Source organism: Pseudochaenichthys georgianus, chromosome 18, assembly GCF_902827115.2.
Source record: "Pseudochaenichthys georgianus chromosome 18, fPseGeo1.2, whole genome shotgun sequence".
NCBI lineage: Eukaryota > Metazoa > Chordata > Actinopteri > Perciformes > Channichthyidae > Pseudochaenichthys > Pseudochaenichthys georgianus.
The window spans coordinates 18725398-18743633 of record NC_047520.1 but is presented as its reverse complement, the minus strand read 5'-3'; the positions used below and the strand labels follow the sequence as shown (position 1 = coordinate 18743633).

Genomic DNA, 18236 nt, shown 5'->3' with positions numbered 1-18236 from the left:
GATGAGTGTATTAGTGATTTAAAGTCACTCGTCTAATCTGCAGGTATATGTATGTAAATCACACCGCCCACGTGTGTGTGTGTGTGTGTGTGTGTGTGTGTGTGTGTGTGTGTGTGTGTGTGTGTGTGTGTGTGTGTGTGTGTGTGTGTGTGTGTGTGTGTGTGTGCGCGTGCAGGTGCCGAGGGAGGATTGAAATGTGCAATAACTCCACAAATCGATTTGTTGGGTGGGTGAGGCCTATTCACTGGGGCCTGCCCGTCTAATGATTTACGATTTCCAGGAGGAATTTTTCTATTCTTGCCAACAAATGATGCTGCTCCTATCTTCCTGGTGACGTCTGATTTATCTCCTGCTGGAGACCCTCGGGACTTTCCGCCCGCAGGCCCATTTCAGGCTGAGCCTCATTCCTGCAGGGATGTGTAAAAATGACGATTGGGTCATATACATTTTTTTTTTTACCACATATGAACAATAATGTGACACATATTGAAGGGAAACAATACTTTGATGTGCAGGTAACATTTCTGCTGTGGGCCTAATTGAAGTGTCACATCTCTGCATGCACACACTCTCTGCATACACTCCTCCCGCAGCATTAAGGCATCCGTCCTGAAAGTTTCCACTGACAGGCGCCATTGAATTGCTGACCAGGGTTAGCCTATTGAACTCGTCCTGCTGAGACTCTGAGCCCATCTCAAGAGCATCTCAGCCCGCGTCAGATTCTCGGGCCAGATACCCAGGGTGCCTCTCTGCTGGCCTCCACGCTGACGCTCGGGGAATAAAAAGACACAGAAATGCCACAGCTTTGACTTATCAAGGCTCGGAGTCCTGTTTGTTACGCACAAAGGGTGACGGCTGCTGCTGCTTGCAGTCAAAGGACTTCTTTGAGGAGATTATGTGGCTGCATGCACCGCCCGGCGACAACAAAAAAAGATTTTAATCCCTTCCTTGCACCATTATTCAATCTCCATTTTGGAAAATTGGAGGTTTTTCTGAACAATGAAGCAAGAACTACTCGCAGCAAATAGAATAGCACTTTGTATTTATAATCTATACATAGATCAATACGCAGACTGTATCACTGATCCCCCCCCCGCTGCCTCTCCGTTTCTCTCCACACACACCTTCAAGCAGAGATTTTTCACTTCCAGTCGCTGTCACCATGGTAACTTCCAATGTCCGACTCAGGCCAGTGTGTGCTTCCAGCTCTTTCCTCCTTCAAAGCTCTTTTTCAAAGGCTAAAGCCGCATTGCTTCACTGAGCGTCACACACAGAGCCTCGCCTGCAGGAGGGTGCTAATTGCGACGCGAGACAAAGAGAGGAAAAAAGGTGCCTCTAATAAACAAAGCACTCTATCAGTAAACGCCACAAGGTGTTTCTTTACAGTCGTATCATCATAATCCTTCTAGATAAACAGAGACTGTGCATGACCTTGCAGATTTGTGTCGTTTTAAATGTGCAAGCATCCTCGTTAAATATTCAAAATGGTCACCTGTGTCTTGGCAGAGCAACACACAAATATCCCTGTGTTGACCGATCGATAGGTGACCACCCCCCCCTTCCTGCGTGACCTCCCTTATTCACATCTCAATAATGAAATAGGTTATGGGTAACCTCAGCGCTCGATACAGGCGGGGTCAGCGTCGATGGCTCGGCAGGAGTCCAGGCTCGCATCGGCATGCAGGATATCGCCGCGGGTCTTAAGGACGGTCCTGAAGGAGGCATCGGGGGGATTAAAAGCTCCGGTCTGACTGCACTCAGCTGCCTCTGGTGTCAATACGCCCGAGGTATTGTCAGTCACACCTCCAGTCTGAGGGGAAAGTAATTTACTGGCCCTGAAAGGCACAAAGTCACTAGAAGACAAAAAGGAATTATGCTAACTAAAGCATGCTAAACTATTTAACATTCCCAAGATCCTTATTGAAATAGACAATGGGATGGTAATCAATAAACTGCAGAGGATCATTATAACTTTATCTGTCAGAGAGTATTAGAGCTGCAACTAATCATTGTTTTCATTATTGATTATGCCATCTCAATTTAGTTTGTATTATTTCATCTTTGATGACATTTGACAATACGGGTGGTCCTTAGACACAACACTGATTATTTGTTTATAATTTCGGGCAAATTGGCACCATTAAAATATGCTAAATTACCTTTAAGCAGCTGGAAATATAGACAACTACTACTTTGATACTAAATAAATGTTTTCGCAAGAGTGCATCCATTGAATGATTTCCACACATATCCTGCTTGAAAAACGACTAGTTTGTGTTCTTTCAACTAACTAATCATGCAATGGAGTCGTTGTTTGGCGCTTTAGTTATTTTTAGTTTGACAGACGTGTGTTAACATTACAGTCTCTGCAGCTTTAAATCAGACATCTTCTTCCTGCCTCAGATTTCTGCAGAGCATCAAGGTGAAGGAGGGAACAGGAAGAACAGAGACGGATATAGTTCTGCCCCGTCCTGTACTCAGAGATGACAAGGCGTGCCTTGTGTTTGGCCCCACGCAGCACCACTGTCCCGGTGAATTTGTCAAAAGAAGTCTAGACATTTAGCTGTCTTTTAACTTCCACACCAACAGGTCTCCTGAGACTCTGCCTGAGGAGGAGGAGGAGGCAGGGAAACAAAGTGAAGACTGTCATGTTGTCTGTTTGTTTCTGCTCCGCTTGTTCCTCAGCGCCGTTATGTATCTGGTGTCAAAGTGTGTTTGTAGCAAAAGATGTATTGCACGGCGCTTTGAAACAGGACAGTTTGGAGCGTACGCTGTTGTGCTGGACATACTTTTTGTTATCCTCACCTAATTCCATCCTTTCTGCTGTCTGTTATGACCTGAGGCCTGTCTCACAGAGCGGGATTAGTGGATAGCAGGCTAACTTTGGGCTTAACCCTCGCTGCTTCTCACAAACACTTCTCAAGTTCACACCGAGCGCTGCTGCCAAGGTTGCCAAAGACGCACAACAAACCTCCAACAACTGTTTTCTTTCAGACCTCTGGGTCAATACGCACAAGCACTTCCAATAGAGAGGAAAAAGCTGCTTCACATGGAGCTCAGAGTGACATCTGCAACAGGAAAACAGATGAGGAATTTATTATATCAGTAACGCAATTAATACTCAAATAAATCAGCTTTCCTTCCAATAAATAGTATGCAGCTGGCAACACTTAATGCATTAGTAAGTATTAATAACTGCTAAGCTCTTCTACAGTAGTCCTTATAGCCACGTATTCTAAGAATATAATCACTGGAAAGATGACGTTCATGTAGTGACCTGAATAGAAAATCTTCCATAGACAGCTCTTATAAAATGCAGTCTTGCCTTCAAATTCTTCTCTGATGTATCAGCAATCACAGCTTTAGTGCATTTAAAATGTTCTGTAGTTCTACCAAAAATATACTTAATACTATATAGTGTTCTACCTTTTGTATTGCTTGTATTCTGTGTGGGCTTGCATCATGAGAAAGGCCTCAGATTGATGTCTGAAGGATAAAAACACTGTATGCATGTGTTTAGATACCTCGGATATGGACCGTAAAATGGCTTTGTAGAATGGCAACATTCATATTCCGATCTCAAAACTATTCAAACACAGACTGATGGCCAAGTAGAAATTGAGCAGCATTGTAAACAACAGTATCACGGATCAGTGCGCGCTACGCAAACTCCATCAACTTCTCAAGGTGACGAGAGAAACCAGAAACAAACACAGCTTGGGGGGGGGGGCTCTCTGATGCTCCATCTTTAATCTCTGCTGCATCCCTCTCCTTTATTCTCCAACGATGAAAACCGCCAGTCTCACTCTGTCCTTTACAAACTTCCCCAGTGTCCTTCCACCACTATACTCCTACAGTATAGGACAGATACAAATTACATTCCTTGACAATTTCTTGTAGAAAAAGAAAAGAAAAGCATATAGTCTATCAGCATTGTGGTCTACATAGTAATAGACTAGACACAGTCAGGCCATTGTATGACTTTTCAGGAGCTTACTAGAAGATAAACATAGAGGAACTGCCATTTTAGGTTTTCTAAAATGTGTTATTTTGGGGGTAATACATTTTGCTTTATCTTAAAGGTGGGGTAGGTTATTTTGGAGTGCGCTAGAATTTGAAAATACACAGCCGGAAAAAATCTGCCACTTCCTCACAGAGCCCCTCCTCCAACACACACGAACGCGCACATGACCAATGAGGGCACGAGATAAGTTTGTGCCCCGATGGAAGGCTGACAGGCAGGTAGGCCATCTAGTTACTTTAGCCGGCTCAGATGATTGGTCGTGCTTTTTACAGTACTACGGCTTCCACAGATGATATTTCTTTATGGATTTTTTGTCCAAGCACTTCAGATATTCATTGCTATCGGGATGTTAAGAGCATTCCATGGAATATAACAAGTGTATCTCGAGCCGGTTTCTCAAACTTACCTACTATACCCCACCTTTAAAGTCATTACAAAGTAATACTAAATAAACTCAGGGTGAGGGCTAAACTTGTTCCACTCCACTCTTTTGCAGTTTTAATTAACTAAGTGACCCTGCTAAGATTTCAGAAATGATGCAATTGATTTTGGCGTTTTGCCAACCTTTAACTCTTCTAAAATCAAGAGCTTAGCATCACTGCGGGGTACCTTACAGCCTCCCCCTTCTCACGGAGCATTTAGCTCCATTTCGGCACCCACAATTTCTACAAAATGTTGACCCCTTTATAAACAGGTCCATGTCCGAGGAGAGCACTAATGGAATTAAAGTTCATGAATAAGAATGAGTGAGCGTTCTCCCACTGTGTTATATTGACATGCTGCCCGGTCAGAAAATAGCACAGCATAATTAGCTTTCACAAGCAAGTGTCAGGCCAGCAGGAGACCAGAAACACAGACTGGACCGTCGAGAGGAAGGTGTGCACCTCCGAACATCAGGGGGACATCAATGAGGGTCGATCAAAGACTATTTCCTGCAGAATGCATCTACCTGCACAGGAAGTCAACATGGGGTCATCGAATGTGCAGACGGGTTCGTTTGTATTATGATCAAGATCATGGGATAGGATCAAAAGCTTTCGAACAGCTCCTAAAATAAGTTGAGCCTCTACATTTCCAAGACAACTACACAAAGACAATAAATGAAGAACACAGCCACACAAATGTATGTATACGGCGAATGACAAAACGATATAAGCACAATGCCTTGAGAGTTGACTTTTCCAAAAAGATTTGAAAACAACTCTAGTAGTATTCTTTTATAGAAAATGGTAGCTAATAGTGCTTCTACAACAGCGACAAAGGATACATGAAGGGGGTGACTGCAGACCCGGCGTCATGGGCATCAGATTTGGGCCCGCCCATCCAGGATTTGGGCCCGCCCATCCAGGATTTGGGCCAGCCCATCCAGGATTTGGGCCCGCCCATCCAGGATTTGGGCCCGCTGTTTTAATCAAGGCTGAATCCAACATTTTAATTGTTTTATTGTTATGTTCAGTGGCGGTGCCAGGGTATACTGGGGAAGGCTACAGCCATACCAAGAAATGGCTTAGCCCCACCATGAAAAATGATTTAAAAGTAAGCAAAATAAAGTCCGCCAACTCGCGCCGAGTTAATTGCACAGACAACAGTTGATAGAAATCAACACATAATGAAATAAGACCCCACGGTTTGATGATTGATGTGTGGGCTGTCTTTCATTTTGACACACAGAACAATGGGGGATATCCACAATGTAAAGTCATTCACAGCCTCTTCCCTCTTCTCTCTGTGAGGAGCAGCAGGTTCAGCTTTCAGAACACAGTAACACAAAACTAAAATGGCATTCATTTGTTTAAATATGTCATGTGTAGTAATAGATTTATTTAGTTTTCTTCTCAAGAGAGTACCAGAATGTGTATTTTATGTTAGTATTTCAAAAAATCTCCTGGGGGAGAATCCCCCCAGACCCCCTGCAGGCGTTGGGTTTTCAGCATGTCAACTCTTTCACCTGTAAGGAAATTGCAGGATTGGCTCCAGGTCGCCCTTTTTATTTACTACAAGACAAATGTGCCTTTTTATTTCATACAGCTCAATTTGGATTGAGACAGGGGAATAATCTAAACCTCACGCGTGGCGTTTCACTGTCAAGGGGAGCGTGTATGTAATTACATTGCAAATACTGACTTGAGCCCCACCACTGTATGGGTTAGCCCTACCATAGATTACCCAACACAAACAAAACTCTGGAGCCGCCACTGATTATGTTTATTCTTGTTATTTGTAGGGCTTTGTCCTAATATTTATTTTTGTTTTAAACTATGTTGAAAGATTAGTTTAATAGCATTTTTTTTATTTTGCTATGAAATTCTGAATGAAAGGCTGTGCGCGAGACTGATTTTTCGCTGGGTTGAGTCGTGTGGGTTTTTGAGTGAGATGCGGCACAGCAGCCTGTCCGTTTACTCTTGCTAGGTTAGTTTGGCTATTATCATTTATATTTATCTGCAACAATGGATATCAGGAAGTGGTTCACACTTATACACTTGAAAGGAATATGGCAACTCAGCACCAGATGCAGGCACATTAGAAGACATCACGTTACCAACGAGCTAGCAAGCCAGCCAGGGACAAGGGAGGCTGGCAATCAATTATATGTTGAAGAGAAATGGACTCTCAAGCCGGCTCTCTCACAAACTCCTGCTCTGTGCGCAAGCAGACCGCTGCACATGCTCTCTGCCTCGCTCAATCTCTCTCTCTCTCCCTTTCTCTCCATCGCTCAACCTTACTCCACCTCTCCACCCTGCGTGCGCTCAAGTTTGCCTGCGTGCTTGCCCAAGTTGGCACAGCGTTACAAATGTGCCACAAAACCAACTAATATGGATGTAGCCTATAATAAAACCATCAACAGCCTTATGGCAACCTAACCCCCCGACCTGACAAATCTCGAGGTTTCCCGGGAAATGTAAGTTTCGGGATGGGCCCGCCCTGGTAAATCAAATGCCCGCCCAGAGACGTATGTCTGCCGCCGGGTCTGGGTGACTGGTCATAAATGTGAGGACTTCATTGATGATATATGGTCAATTAGCAAGATGGAGATTATCAGAACAACTTAAACTGTGTCCCTCACTTAAAAGAAAAGGGCCGGCAAATCTTTTGTCATGAATCTTAATGCACAGGAAGTCATGTTCAACAGAATCAAGCTACAAGCTGGATATGGAAATGCATATAGTTCAAGTGATACACACTCAATGAATATTCAGCTGATGGGGCTGGATCAAAGTGAATTATGTAACTGTGCTATGAAACATTGATTACAAGGGTGTCATCAGGTTCTCATCTCAAAAATTGATCCATTTTGTTTAAGATTTTCTTTGCAAATTAACCATGCAGGTGGAAGATCAAACACAGTGATAACTGCACCATTTTTAAGTCATTTTTCAAAGAAGGAGAAATCCACAGAGATTCAAAGAAAATCGAGTTTGAGATGTAATAAGATAAAGAGGGAATAGGAGATAGCTATGCAGAAATGTAACAAGGAAGCAGAAGACAGTATGTGAATGAGAGCGGGCTAATGAAACAGATATGTTGCGAGGGTGCCAACGTGAGTCATGAAGGAAACAAGCTGAAACCACTGCTGGTCTCGCTCCATTGATTCTGTCCTCTCAAGGTTAGAGGTCAGGTTGTGTAAATGTAGATTTCGCTCCCCTCACAAACACAGCAGCACCCTGTGGATTGTGTCCACTCATTCATGCACAGCATGAGCTCATTAGAAAAAGGGTGATGTGACAGAGCCACAAGGAAAAAGGAGAAACACTCATGTGAAATAAAGAAATGGAGACATGGGAAGTGCTGAGGAGGGCAGAAGGGATTCATAGAGGAGCAGTAATTGAGAGGACAGGGAGGAGACAGAGATAGCGGGATTAAGAGAGGTAGGAAGTGCTTCGTAATGCCGGCTGAGCAACAGCTGCAGGCTCTCTCAGCCGAGCACTCTGAGCCATCCATCGCTTCAGAGGGACTGGAGGACCTCTCGCAGACTAAACTCTCAAATATCAGTCATTTTCAAACAGGGTTAAAGCCAACCAAACATCTGACTTCTCATAGACACATACACACATTTGAAATGAAAAAGACAGGAAGTTGGACTAGAACAGCAACAACCAGAATCATTGCAGGACAGGAGTAACAGCCCGTCCACACAGCGGCGTGCGTTGACGCTTCCCCATTCACTTTGAATGGGGTGACGTCACTTTTAGCCGAAATGCATCGTGGGAAGCGACGTGGAGCGTAGCTGGCGTGGCTGACTGCAAAAGTTGAGCAATGTTCAACTTTTGACGCCTCGGCAGAAGCGTCAGCCAATCGAATCATATGCCAGTACAAGCTCTAGCCAATCAAACCGCTGCTTGTGTGTCAGGGGCGGGAGATTCATGTGATTGGTTGTTGGTCGAGTTTCAGACACGCCCGCCGGCAAGCGTCAGCGCACGCCGCTGTGTGGACGGGCCGTAACGGCCCCTACACACGGCGGCGTGCGTTGCCACTTCAACGCTTCTGCCCATTCACTTTGAATGGGGTGACGTCACGATTCACCGAACTGCATTGTGGGAGCAAAGCGTAGCTTTCCTCGCGGTGCTCGCTGCAAAAGTATAGAGCAATGTTCTACTTTTGACGCCTCGATGGAGGCGTCAGCCAATCAAATCCCGTTTATGCAAATCTGCCAGTACAAGCGCTAGCCAATCAAACCGCGTGTATGCTGGGAGAGACTACGCAGGTCATTTCCTCATATTCCAAAAAATGGAGGAGAAAATAATCGTAGCGGTAGTGAATCACCCGGTGCTTTATGATCAGTCCCTGTTCACATACAAACCGGAGGAGCCAGGCATGGAGGGAGGTGGCAGAGACAGTGGGTGAAACTGGTAGGTTTTCGCCTGTTGGGGAGTTTATATCCAGTGTACTTCGTTTGAATGGACAGCTAGCAGACATAGACAGTATTTAGCCAGCATGGAATGTTGCATAAAATAGCACCATAGGCATTAATGTCATAAATGTTCATCATATAAAGTGTGACATGTAAAACCTTTTATGCAATTGACAGGAGAGATTCATGTGATTGGTTGTTGCTCGCGTTGCTCGACTCTTGAAAGCTACACATTGCTTAGACATGGACAATGATAAGACTTATAAATGGGGCACAGACAATCTATGGTTTTAGATGATGAATTAATACCGGAGATGCACAAGTGTCATGGGTCTACTGATTGGATTTTAAGTAAATGATGTTCAAATAAATTATGTTCTAAAGATTAAAACACCTTTTCACAGAAGCCCAGTAGGGTTTCAAAGCCAAAGACAATGCCCATCTCTTACAAATCACTTGCAAAAATATGGGATTAGTTTTGTATCATAAGGGTAAAGCAACACTTTCTCAGAATAAAGCAAAACTATGAGTTTAAAAGAAAAAAAAACTAAGTCAAGCAAAATAAAATAAATTGCAAAAATAAAACTATAAGTTGCAAACAAATCAAATGTTGTGTAATCATGTAAACTATAAGTATTTTTATATTATTTTTCTTTGTTTTAAGATAGATTTTTGTTTGCAGTTCTTGTTTCTTCTTTCTCAATGATCAGACTTTTGCTCTCGCTGCAGCTCTTCTCGTTTGCACTCCCTCATTTTTTGTTTGAGATTTTGACACAAACATCCCAGGTGGGCGGGACTTTCAGGGGTGCGTCCTCATTGGCTACTCAGTTTTTGAGTGACAGCCCACTACACCATGGGCTGTCACTGCAAACAAAAACCTATGTTAAAACAAAGAAAAATAATATAAAAATACTTACAGTTTACATGATTACACAAATGATTTGTTTGCAATCGCTGGAGGACTGGGCTGTCACTCAAAAACTGAGTAGCCAATGGGACGCACCCCTGAAAGTCCCGCCCACCTGGGATGTTTGTGTCAGAATCTCAAACAAAAAATGAGGGAGCGCAAAAGAGAAAGCTGCAGCGAGAGCAAAAGTCTGATCATTGAGAAAGAAGAAACAAGAACTGCAAAAAAAAACCTATGTTAAAACAAAGAAAAAATACTTATAGTTCACATGATTGCACAAATGATTTGTTTGCAACTTATAGTTTTATTTTTGAAATTTATTTTATTTTGCTTGACTCCGTTGTTTTTCCTTTTAAACTCATAGTTTTGCTTTATTCTGAGAAAGTGTTGCTTTATCTTTATGATACAAAACTAATCCCATACAAATACCTTTAAGAAAATGTAAGCATATAAACTCAAAAGGCAATCATTGCAACCATCACTAGATCAAGGTTTATCTCCAGTATGTCCAGTCTATTCCTCTGCCAATCCTCTTTGCACACTGACTCTGTGGTCAAATGAAGAGTGTGTGTGATTAATACATTGAATTAGATATGCATATTTGTACACACAACGTTATCACAGCAGTGCCAAAGCTCAGACTGCAGCAGTTTGTAAAAGTTGTTTATGACTGCATAAAGAGAATACTCCCCACAATAATCCTCTTTACACGACAGTCCACAGAGTTTGTTTTTTCTCTAAACATTAATTGTGTGCTCACCCCTATACAATTGAATTGAAAGTATTACATCTTTCTAACATTATACTGCTGTTCAAAATGCATTGGAGCAATATAAATACAATGCTAGTTCTCCCAGACAAGTTTAAAGGAAGGCAATGCCTCGTGCACCAGAGTTCTGGGATGTGGAAATAGGGATTTGCTCAGCGACCAGGAGAAAACTGAGAAAAGTTATTTAAAAAAATATATTTTGAAAAATATATCCATAATGCGTCCCTGAGGAAGTCTTTCTAAAATTGATTAATTACATTGAAATGTTCTGTAATAGAAGTTCAATTCTATCAATTATTTCATTACCCCTGATAACATCTCACTACTTGTGCATCGCACCTTTAGCAAAATGTTAATAAAAGCATCAATAAGTGGGAAAACAGAGGGTATAAATCAACATAGGAGTTTACTCAGGTTAGTTTACAATCGCTGATTCAATGTGAATTAAAGTCATCGGAGAGAAGTTGTTTTTTTCTGGTTTTAGTGCTTGAGAAGCACACAAGAAGTTTTCTTCCTCTTTCCAAAAAATGTGCCATAAATCAGCATGAGTGGAAAGGTTTGTTTAATCTTCGGGGAAAGATGATGAACAGCAAGCGAAGTTATTAAAGCTCTGTAAAAGTTGCATGGCCTCTGCGTGTTGCAGGGGTGAAATGGATCCACTGCTTCAGAAAGAAGAAGAAGAAGAAGAAGAAAAAGAAAAAGAAAAAGAAGAAGAAGAAGACGAAGAAGAAGAAGAAGAAGACGAAGAAGAAGACGAAGAAGACGAAGAAGACGACAGATAGAAGAAGCGAAGAGCAGAAGAGAGACCAGAAGAAGAAGAAGAAGAAGAAGAAGAAGAAGAAGAAGAAGAAGAAGAAGAAGAAGAAGAAGAAGAAGAAGAAGAAGAAGAAGAAGAAGAAGAAGAAGAAGAAGAAGAAGAAGAAGAAAACTATGGGGGGGGAAATATCAGAAAGAGTGGAAGAAAAAAGGCTCCATGCTCCCTGACTAATCACCTGCTCCTGTCAGAATTAGCCCTTTCTTTACTGTTTTCACTCATCCAAGTGAAACTCAGACAAATGAACTGCAGCCTCCGACATGTTATAAACCCCCATGTTTAGTGAGCCACTACTTTTAATCTGACTCCAAAAGAGCCAATGACCAGGCTTCCTGAGGGTAAAATGAAGCTGCCCAAAATACAAACACTTAAAAGACTTCTGGATTCTTCAGCAAAGGGCTCAACTTGTACGGCTATAACAAAGTCTATGGGGCATTCTGCTCAGAATCCAGAAATGGACACCGTTACGGTCGATTCAAACCACTGGCTCGGTCGGAGTCAATCCATTTATCTTTTATCTCGGCCTCCTGAGAGATACCAATCCTCCGTATTGGGAGATGTCCTCAAACCTTTCCCATGTGCTACCCGGAGCTTCCTCTTCCCGTCTAATCACCTCACAGTCTGGTCCGGCCTCGTCAGGAGACCCCCTGACTGCAGGGGCTGCAGGCTGGAAATATACAGCAACTAATTGGCCAAAATGGAATGCGGCAGCCTCTTATCAAAGTGGGGAAGGAGGCGGAAAAATGAGACAGCACAATGAATGTCAGGTGATTTCAGGAAGAGAAAGAAACATGTTTACGAAAAAAGGGGTTAGACAAGGCCAAGAGGCAAACATGCACAGATGGAAAGGAGAAACCAAACAACGTCAGAATGTTTTCTTTCACCGTCACTCTGTCGAAGCTTTTATTATTACCCGTGCATATTAATGCAGGCTGCAAACCACCCACCACTCTCTATTTGTTAATATGACTACAACAGGCGGTTGTCCCCCGCTGCGCTCATCGGTCATGTTTTTCTTCTGTAATTGTCAGGTGCTCAACACATAATTGTATCACGGAGATACAATTATGACTCAAAAAGTCAGACAAACCAAATACGCACACTGCATAAAAAAGAGGAAGGCTGGACCTCAGAGAACCTCTGCTGAGTGATGCTTGCTAAACATGCACTCTATATAATCTAATCTGCTTTATGCATAAGGTTAAAACAAAGTAATTACATCCATTCTTTAAATCTGTGGTAGTGGATTATTCCATATGATTTAGACCACATCAAACCTTTCATTTAAAGCAGCACCTGTGTGATATTTGCACGTCCAACATTACAGTTATGCATAAATTCATCTGACATCCCATTATTTGGGGAGCTAAATGTTTATGCAAACGTTGACTTTAAACAAGGGAGGCCACTTGTGATGGAGCTCTGTGGTTCATGCATGAGCAACGACCGTATTACGCTCACATCTGCTCAGCATGATAAGCTCTCTTAATGTCAATGGCAGCTGTCTATTTGCTTATATTAAGGACTGTATTAAGTATTTAAGGCGATGTTATGAATATGAATGTGTTTCAGCTTTTTTGAATGCATTAGCAAACAAAAGGGTACACTAATTCTGCAAAAAGGGAGGCTTTTAAAGGCATAGAGCTGCAGAATGCTAGGCTATGATATCCTGCTTTTTATTTGGGTCAAGTAAAAGAAAACGCTACATCCTACATTTCCCACAAAGCAACTTCAAAGAATCTTTAATCATATCCCCCTGACTGCTATATGCCCACGTCTTTCTTTAATTTCACATTTAAATCAAAGCTGAAATTAAATAAACCATATTACATCATTAGGATTATATTTTTTAAATTAAAAAAATTGTTAAGTCAGTGGGGTACATCTCCAATATGACAGAGCTATTTATTTGTTCTTTAAAGATGAATACTGTAGATGTACAAGCAACCAGTATTTCATTTGTACTTGCAAACAACCATCTTAAGTTATATGGTGACACGCTATGAGGTACATTTGGATACAACACTGTGATATCCTTATAGGCTAAAAAGCAAAGGACAAAGGACATGTGTGAGATTATGAACAGATGGTCCCACTGTGTTTCTCCACACCCTGAGAGTTGAGGGCGAGTGAGGACACGTAGGCTTGAGGTTGTGATTTAATAAACACCACCGTTGTGTTTCTGTTTTATATCTCTACATATATTTGAAATTACTTTGTATCCCCCTCTCTCACTTTAAAGAGGCCCCGTTTAGCCTTTTGGGGTTTTCTTCTTTCTTGTAGTGTGTTTATATATATATATATATATATAGGATTTTGTGCATGTTACCTTTTGAGCATGACCTTTAACATTAGGTTTAGTTTTGATATTATTTTCTTATCCCAAATAAGGAATATTTGTAAGGCACGTCCTACAATTTTAATATTGCACTTGTCCTGTTTGGGCTTGCAGTACAGCATTAATTGCTTACCGAAATTCTAATCATAAACCACATTATGTTTTTGTTATCCTTTTTTTAATAATTTAGCTTAATGGCGGTTCCTTAGTATTTAGCAACTGGGAATCGCAAGGAGCTCAGAATGTAGTCTAACTCTATCCTAACGTCCTGCTTGAGATGAGAGGAATTAAATGAAGATGGGCAAAAGAATCAAGGGGGATTTGTTTGTTAATCCTCCTCTCCTGCTCACACAAATATCTCATAAAATCCTTCAACTCTGGAATAAGGTCAAAAGCCAAGGATAATGAGAGGGGGAACGTATGGGCAGGGGGTGAGGATCCTCCCATCTGCTTCCCTCCATCACTCCTGTCCCTCTGTCGGCACATGTGCTCAACCGATGGGAGAGTGGACTCATTTGTCTTGAGTGTGGAGAGGTAAATAATGTCTTGGAAGCATTTATTTTCCACATAAACATCATTAACAGCAAGGTTGTCAAATGTCAGCTGTCACCAGGCCAGCAGGTTCACATCACCAGGTTGCTCTCATTTAGTTTGATCGTCCTCGAGAGTCTCGTCAAGCTGCGATATCTATTAACCTTCATCATTAGTGTCACGTGCCCAAACACAACAGACACAACTCTTCTCCGTTGTTCCTTGAGGTGTGATGACACAGCAGTGGAACATATCCCAGAGAGAATGAGTGGAAAGTTATAAAAAGACAAGACAGGGACTAGACAAGTGTTACCGTGTGTGTGAGTTGGTGTTGCACCTTCCTGACCTGCTTTTCTCCTTCAGGGGTCATGCAGCAGCCTGCCACAGTGCCATCAGCTGTCCCTTAAGGTGCCTGTCCAGGTCTACTGTGATGCGCGGTGATGTATAGCTTTGATATAGCCGGTAATTACTGGCCGTGAAGGCCACAGCGCCTTGGGGGAAGGAGTAGGGGAACACAGGAAAGAGGGAGGAGAGAGACACTGGGCCTCTGATGACAAGAGGGTCATTGTTGTTTGATAGCACAAGTAGCCTGGCTCTCCAGTGATTTCACACACTGGGAAATGGCACGAGATCCATGCATGCTTTTGGAGTGAGGCGGATGCAACGGCGCCCAAACAATAAGCTCAGAAAATAGCCCACAAGGGACGGGCGATGATTGCCCAAACCACAGACTGCAGTGTGAGTATACACACATATGCAAATGTGCCCAAATTGTGCTGAATGAATCCTTAGAACCGTGTTTTAATTACAACATCATTAGCTTCTATCTCACACACGCCACCATCCATAGGTGACATGTTTCTGCAGTTTGGGGATGCAGAACACAAAGTTAGGGGGGGGGGGGGGGGGACATCTAATGAAAGAGAGCCATTCATTTCATCCTGTCACAGCATGCTGCGAGACAACCTTCATTTTGGGATGCATTACAGCACTCACAAGCTCAGTGGCGCGCTATCACTCAAACACAAGCAGCTATTAGCTCCCGCTTAAGAGACTGTGATGGAGGCAAACACATTGCCCAAGTTGCCCGGTGTACTCCTCCATGAGTGGCGAATATCAATGTGGGTTGGGGGGAGGGGGGGTGGAGTTGCCTGTATGTATATTGACTGGCTGCGAGCGCGTGACATGGCGGTGTTTGCTGGTGATGGATGCGCGCCTGGCACACAGACGAGGCCGGCGGCGGCGGCGTGGCTCCTCTTCAGACGGGACGTGAATGCTAACGAATGCCAGTCACCACGACTCAACCGGAGCCAGCAGACAGGCAGGTGGGACGCTGACCCCCACCAGAGGAACACACTATCAGTGCATTCACAGGCAAGATCAGATGCTAAGGTAATGATCACATTAATACTTGACCTGTTTAGCTTGTTTGAATTTCACATATTAATGAATTAATTACTCATTGTAGGCCTACTATAATATATAACACATGTTACTACAGTGTATTATTATAGCATTCATATTTTATTAGATTAATAAGATATATTATTATTATTTCAATCACATTTTTCATTTTAACTTACTGTTTGTATAAACATTTTATTTAACATTTTATTGAATTGTATTTCAATCTTACCTTACCATTATTTGTCTGGGGGAAATGCATTTCACAAAAATTCAATGTTGGTACTTCTTGTAACCTGTACTGAAGAGCACGTGTTTAAAAAGCAGGAAATAAAAAAAGGAACTCACCTTGTGATAAACCTTCGAGAGAAAAAGCATTTGAGCTCCATACTGTTTCAGAAATAATCTTTGATGTGGTTTAGAACAGGATGGCGTTTTATCACAGCAGAATTTAACTTTATCTCCAGTAGAATTCTGATCAGGCATTAGCTCCGCCTCCTCTTTTTTTTTTTTTTTTCAAGCTAAGGACCCAAAATCCGCATTTCTCTAACAGGGCTGCAACAGAGGGGTATGCGCAGTATGAGGCATGGCTACAATGGGGATCTGTTTGGTATTTTAAACAAAAAACTGTTTTGTATAGGTATGGCCCTACAATATATTTTTCCAATATAGCATAATAGGTCCACTTTAGGTATTTAAATGTTGATCAATAGATTATATTAGGAGGCACAATACAATACATCAACATAATTTACCATTCAATACAAACAGGACATTTATAAAACAAAAAATTATCTGTAAAAACAAAGTCAATTAAACTGAAACTAAATAATTCACATATAATTTAAAATGTATAAAGAAGTTAAAGGGTTTTGTAAATAGTATATAACAATTTAGGAGCTGGTTTCAGTAATCTATGATGGTGTTGTTTTCCTTTTTGCTTTCTGCAGTCTACTAAAACCCATCCTTCCAGATATAAGCCCAGTCATAAAACAACCACAATTACTGCAGAAATCAGATTATTGCGCTCATGTAAGTGCTGTAATCACAGCATTACATTGTTTCCAGTGATTGGGTTAGAGTGAGCACGTAAACATTATGCATGGAGAAGGAGACTGGGAGGGAAATAAAGCTAAAATATTAATTAAAGAGTGTTTGCATCACTACTCTCATTGGAGATTATAAAGTAGACACGCTACTGAAGAAAAAAACATTAAATAAATATTGTGCTATTAAATCTAATCAAAGCATGTTAATGGTACTTTCAACGTGTGACATTTCACGCATCACATGATCAGTCTAGATGAAATCATGAGTTAAATCTGTGCCCTGTTCTAACCTCGGCCTATCACGAGTCTTTGAAGACTTACTCTGTTCAAATTGCTCGCTTCTATTTCGCTCTCATTTTCTTTTATAGCCTTAATGAGCTTAGCCGCAGGTGCCTAGCAACCACTCTGACAGCTCCACAATGCAAAAGTCGGGGGTGGCGTTCGTTTGTTGTGCTAACCTGCGCATGCTAATGTGGGGCCGTGTCACTGCAGCCACAAATATCTCCGATTCCTCTCACCCCACCCCTGCTCTGGCAGACATTCTCAATTCATACCACCCACACCTTTCATCCACTTCCTTTCCCAAGACAAAGTGCTCTGGCTGCAGCTACCTTCTAGCATCATTGAAACGCCCCCAGTAGCTACGGGATGCTAAAGAGTCTGGTTTTTCCCCCCAGGTACTTCATGTTAGTGTTGTGTCGGAGACAGTATCAGGACCCGTTGATTTATTCCTGCAGGGACTTTCAGTCTGAGTTGACGGCAGCAGAACAAGAGAGCCACAGGGTGCATCAATTATCCATAATAACATGTATCAAACTACCTCTGCTTTTCACACCGCTGATTATTTCAAATCCATGGCACCAAACGAAAAAGAATCCAAGAGTGCATAGGTCCATTAGTATTCTCAAAGGGATCCAAAGAGAAACTAAAGCTTTGGACATAAAAAGTAAGAGTGCAGCCATTAGTGTTTTCATATTATGTTCCCTATAACATTATGCGTATTAACTTAATGTTAGCAGTCAATTTGACTGCAAAAACCTTAACAAAGGGAGAAATCAGTCTCCAGGTTATACATCTAAACTCGTATGTAGACATGTCATTGAGTCTACATTTTGACAAAAAAACTGATCATATATTAATATCAGGAGTTTATAGTATGAGGACGCTAACATCACTTCCAGTCAAAATTACGGTCCTGCCCACTCTCCGGAAAAAATAATGAATTAGCGAGTTAAAATAGTAGTTTCTTCATGTCTCAAAGCTGTTGAGAAATATATTGCACCTTAAATAATACACAATTTTCATATTTTTTGAGTGATTTTATACTGCTTTTGACGAACAGAAATATTGTTTTCTGGCATCGCTATATCAAAACCCTGCATATTATTTAATATGAACATTGATTTGTGTGCAAATGTATGACTAATATAGATTTGCAGTCAGGTATGCCGAGGTTTACTGTGATGCAATTTATCCATAGCAGGAATGTGTTACCCAGAGGACGGATGTTTATATTCATTTCCCAAAGCCACTAATGATTTACTGTGTAAA

General features: G+C 41.8%; 1 protein-coding gene across 12 annotated transcripts in view; it reads right to left on the bottom strand.

The window, feature by feature from the left end:
- The window catches only part of LOC117463686 (adhesion G protein-coupled receptor L3-like), a 236490-nt gene that overhangs the window by 112292 nt on the left and 105962 nt on the right, over positions 1–18236 (bottom strand). The window lies entirely within an intron of this gene.